This window comes from Crinia signifera, chromosome 9 (assembly GCF_055691185.1).
Source record: "Crinia signifera chromosome 9, ASM5569118v1, whole genome shotgun sequence".
Classification (NCBI taxonomy): domain Eukaryota; kingdom Metazoa; phylum Chordata; class Amphibia; order Anura; family Myobatrachidae; genus Crinia; species Crinia signifera.
The window spans coordinates 146353106-146358635 of NC_139225.1; positions in this window are offsets into that span (position 1 = coordinate 146353106).

Sequence of the window (5530 nt, forward strand, 5' to 3'; positions counted from 1 at the left end):
GCCACGCCTCCCTGCCCACGCGTCACTTCCGGTCCGTATCATCCTGGAGGGCTTCCTTAGTAACCGCTCCCTAGCAACAGGTCCCCCATATGTAGTAGTAGTAACTGGGTTACTCCATAGTCAGCCCCTGGCATAGAATGAGGCCATTATTATTGGAGGGTAATTATATATATATATATATATATATATATATATATATATATATATATATATGTATATATATATATATATATATATATATAGCAGACCAGGGATACATGACCTGCACAGGCTGCAGGACATGGCTGCATTCATTTACTAGAATATGGCACGGTGGGGAGCGCGGAAGGCATGGTGAAGCCGCGCAGCGAGTGCATGAATACTGTCTAGCAGTACACGCTACATACATGACTTGGTGACCTAACACATGTTGCTTGGGTCTGTAATGAAATTGGTGTGCGGCCGCTACTGATCGATTGTGTCCAGATAGACAGTCGACACTGACAAAAAGGTCGACACAAGCAATATGCCAACATGGCAATGATCGACACATTTTGTTGTATTTCTTTGGACTTTTTCATACGGTACCATCCACGCGGACTCCAATTGGGACCGGTAAAGTGTTCGGAGCGCAGCGTCAGCAGATCTAGGTACCTGGCCCAAAGAACGTCGAGCCATGCAAGGGTACGAGCTATACTAATTGGGGGTCCACCTAATTAAATGTACAAATTGACATACAAAAAAATATTGAAACACTTATGTCGACCCTTTCATGCTTTGGTTGTCGATTAGGGATGGCCATCTTTGCCATTGCCATCGATTGTTGACATCGATAGCAATAATGCAACTGACCACTGATAGTGGCATACTATGCATTGAATGGCCATTAATGTTTTTACCTATCGATGGTCATCTACAGTATTTTTTTTTGACTGATTGGCCTGTGGGCCAATCAAATCATGGGGGCAGGGTTTCACAGTTGTCGGGGGCAGGGCTGCGCTATGTGTTTCGGCTCCTTGGGGAAAACAGGAAAAAAACTTGTTTATGCTTTACATCGATGGAGGGAAACCATGTGGTTCTCCCCCATCGATGGCAAAACTATTTTACATTGGCCATAAACCATCAATGATTTTGAATCATCGATGGTCATCCCTAGTGTCGACCGTTTGACAGTCTAACTCTGGGGTAGCCAACCCTAGTCCATACCCTCCAACATCTGAAGGGCAGAAAGCGGTACACATTCGGAAAGGGGCGTGGCCAATGTGGAAAGGGGGCGGGGTCATGGGTAAATATGCCCCTTTCCGACACCCCCCCCCCCCCCCCCCCCCCCCCCCAAAAAAGATATATATAATATGTATACCAGGAGTGGGCTGGTTACCACTACATAAAACACATTTCCACTGGCAAGCTGCATACATGGAATCTAAGTCACCGCTTCAGGGTGGATAACTCACGGGACCTCCTGCTAGTGTCTCCAGTCTCTCGGCGCTGAAGGGCTGTGGTGATAGACAGACAGGCATGTACAGGTTACCAGAGGGCTTGAACCCTGTCACGCTGGCCATGCCATAAGGACAATAATAATATGCAAAAGTGTCCTATGGTGAGTATTACTCACCATTCCCTGACCCTCATCATGTTCCCGGCCCTCAGATAGCACTACCGCACTGCCTCCGGTGGACAGAAATTTACAAAGCGCATGCGCCGGGCTTACTTTACAGTTTACAGACAGCCCCTGAGTGCGGAAGCCGGTGCGTGGGCTGCGTGCTGACGAAGCATGCTGGCTGCCGGGACCGCAAGGCAGCACTGGGAACGGGAGGAATCAGAGGTGCCCCCGGAATCAACGAAAACCGGTACATTCGGTACATTTATTTTTAGCCGGTACAGTCCGTTAAAAAACGGTACTGTACCGGCTTAATCGGTACAGTTGGAGGGTATGCTAGTCCTCGAGAGCTACTAACAGTGCATGTTTTGCAGGTCTCCTCACAGAATCACAAGTGAGCTAATTACAGGGTTGCCGACTTTAAAAAAATCCTCTCCGGGAGAAGCCCGGAGAGGAATCTTGCATTACACGTTTTAGGGGCGGGGCTTAACTGTGACGTCATTAAGCCCCGCCCCATTACGGCAAATGTCCGAAATAACTGTTATCCATGGAGGGGGCGGGGCTAAAACGTCACGATTGTGCCGTTTTAGCTCCGCCCCCTCCCCTGAGACCCGCGGATTGCGGCATATAAATGCCGCGATCGGGGGGCTCAGTGGGGGTCCCCCTGATTCCGGGAGGGTTGCCCACCCTTCCGGGGGCCGGGAGGAAGGGCCCGATTTTCGGGAGACTCCCGCAAATTCCGGGAGGGTCGGCAACCCTGGCTAATTAGCTCCATCTGTGGATCTTTTAAAATGTGTCAGTGATTAATGAGTGCAGCTGTGCAGCAGCTAGGTTGTCTGGAAAATGTGAACTGTTGGTAGCTCTCGAGGGCTAGGGTTGGCTACCACTGGTCTAACTAGACACTGTCTACCACTCAGACCATAAATGGGGGAAGGGGGAGCTGCGGGCCCTGGAAGCAGCCTGTGCCTTATAGCAGCTGCACCCACGGTAGTTATGCCACGGAATTGAGCCACCTGGCATGAGCATAGTTTAAAAAATATTTACTAATGCCGTTTACTTTTCCAAAAAGTATTTTTTATTTTCTTATATGAAACTTTAAACAACCAAATAAAGTTTTTCATTCAATAACAAAACAATTTTCCTACATCTGTAATCTCTCTCTCTCGAAACCCCCATAAATCTCCACATTTGTGGGGAAAATCATTTTTCTTGAATGCAAAAAATGGGTATCCCTTTGCCGGTGCTCCCCAAAATTCTTTGGGGAAATCTTGCACTCACTTTGGCTCAATTTACACCGCAGCGAACCTTTAAAAAATAAAAAATAAACTGCCTAAGGGCCTGATTCAAACCGGGTGTTTCAGAAAAAAATGCAGGTGTAGCCAGAAGTGTGAAGGTTGGGTCTCTGACATCAGCGCAGGCCTCCGTTAGCCAGTCTCAGTCGCAGATTAGTGGCAGACACAGACCTAATCACTTTCTCACAGACGGCAAAGTATCGTCAAAGTTCCAGGGTCCTGATCTGCGAGTCGACAGCGGTTAGCAATCCAGTCGCAATTTATTTGAAAATTTGCACTAGGCGGATTCTCTTTTCTTCAGCGCTCGCACCTCTATGGTGTCTCAAACCTGCGGGTGCCCTGTGCGAGGACAAGGGGGGCAGCTGACATCCACTGACGTCAGCTGCCTGCCCCAAGCACCCGTGTCACCGGGCAATTTGTATGGGAACAACCAGAATTCTCATGGGAACGCCCAAGAAATGGTGGTCGTTCCCATATGCAAATTGACCAGGCCCCTCCAAGCCCCCCACCCAGACTTCTGTGTGCGAGCGCTGTGGGACATGTACCATGTGGCATACCCACTGCTGCGTCATAGTTAATCAGCTCTGTCCCAGGAATAGGGGAAAGGACGTCTCCTGACTGCTACGGCTCAGCGTGCATTGTACCAAGCAATGGTGCACTTACCGCTGCCGCTGGATTGTGACATGGGACCCACCAATAAACTCCCTGCCAACGGGCTCCGGTCCCTCTAGACTGGCTGAGAGTGCTATCTATAAACCAATGTAAGTTGTGTGCCTATATGGGGGGCACCAAACTCCAACTTACCTCCGTGCGAATTGGATGACCTTACACCACTGTCTCACAGGATCTGGTGCGCAGAGAGGAGCTTTCCGGCGGGACTGCAGCAATGATGTATGAGACAAATACGTAGGTTCTTATGTGTTGTCAGATTCCAGAGTGGGTACCTGTTGCGCCGTCTGGGGAGCGGGCAGGGGGGTCCATGCTGGCGTCTGACAGGAGCCTACAGTCTTGTACTTACCGCGCGGGTACCTGCGGCGCTGTGTATAAAGCTGGCGGCGGCGGGGGGTCCCTGCAGTGAATAAGAAATAACTAGTGATATCTATGCGGCGGCGCGGGAAGCGCTTCTGTTTTGAAAACACTGGCCGCACGCTGATTGGCTGAATCTCAGCCAATCAGCGTGCGGCCAGTGTTTTCAAACCCGGCAGCGCTTCCCGCGCCGCCGCATAGTCCGGCGGATAGCGGTAGTTATTTTTATTCACTGCAGGGACCCGCCACCGCCGCCAGCTTTATACACAGCGCCGCAGGTACCCGCGCGGCAAGGACACCACTGCAGGCTCCTGTCAGAAGCCGGCATGGACCCCCCCTGCCCGCTCCCCAGACGGCGCAGCAGGTACCCCCTTTGCACAGGGGGCGAGGGACAAACTGCCGCCCTCCAGTGGCCGGCACCCTAGGCAAATGCCTAGACCTGCCTAGTGGTGGCGCCGGCCCTGGGTGTGGCCCCGCTCCCTCCTGGAAGCTCTGCCTCCATTTTACTGGGGCCCGGCCAACCTGTCGGTGCCCTGCTTACTGGTTGTAGTAGTAGTAGAAACATATTGGGCTATGGTGTGACTTTTGATTGGGTGATTATAATTAATTTTGCAGCGCAGTTTCCGTGGTCTCTTCTACTATAATACATAGAGAAGTGTGTTAAGTGTCATTTCCCTGTCGTGTTTTACCCCAGTCAGCTTGTTGACACTGTGTACAGGGATAAGTCTGATAACAATGAGTGTTTACCCTAGCACTCAGCTATGTGACTGTGCACGTACAGCACTATAAGAGCCCTCAGCTATACTGTATGTACTGTACATATCCTTATCAGACGCTTCACAGCTGCAGTTGTTTGTCCATTTGTCTCACGTTAATCATTACTCCCTCTAACACCACATAACCCAAGCACATCATTTGTTGTGTATTGTACAATATCGGGAGGAGAACTTTGCAGGAAGAATGTCATTGGTTGCCCAGGACTTTGTTTTCAAAGTTCAAAGAGTTTTCAAAAGTTGGAAAAGAAGCCATTGGTGATTCTGATCTATATCGCAATAGACGCACCTGCATTGGTTCGATTCTGAAGTCATATATAGGTCTAATAATCAGGGCTGCCATCAGAAACCATGGGGCCCGGGACTGACAAAATTGGTAGGGGCCTCCCTTTCCCAGGGAGTATAGGTTTATAGGGTGTAGAGGTGAGAGGAGCTACAACGTTGGTGGGGGTATAAATAAGTGCAATTCATACCCACAGTTTTGAATCGGGCCCAATACAATAATTACCAGCAAAGAGACAGGCAGTCTGGAAGATGGATGGGTGGGTGGCCACTTGCTGCTCGCCCTCCACCGCTCCTCCTCCATGCTGCCTGCAGCATTTGGCCAACTTCACCATCGGCGGTAGTCTATGTGCGTGTTGTGGGGTTTGGCAGCCAGACTTCTCGCAGCCATGCACAGCTGTTTGTGAAGGGGTTCTGGAGGCCATGGTGGCTGCGACGATAGAGCGTCCCGGGCCCTACCCTCTCCTGGAGCGTCCGGGCCCGGGACAGATGGTGGCCCTGGGTCTAATGATCAAACTTTTCAGAAGCAAAATCCTTGAAAACAGCATTTATTTTTTTGCATGATTTTCTCCAAATGA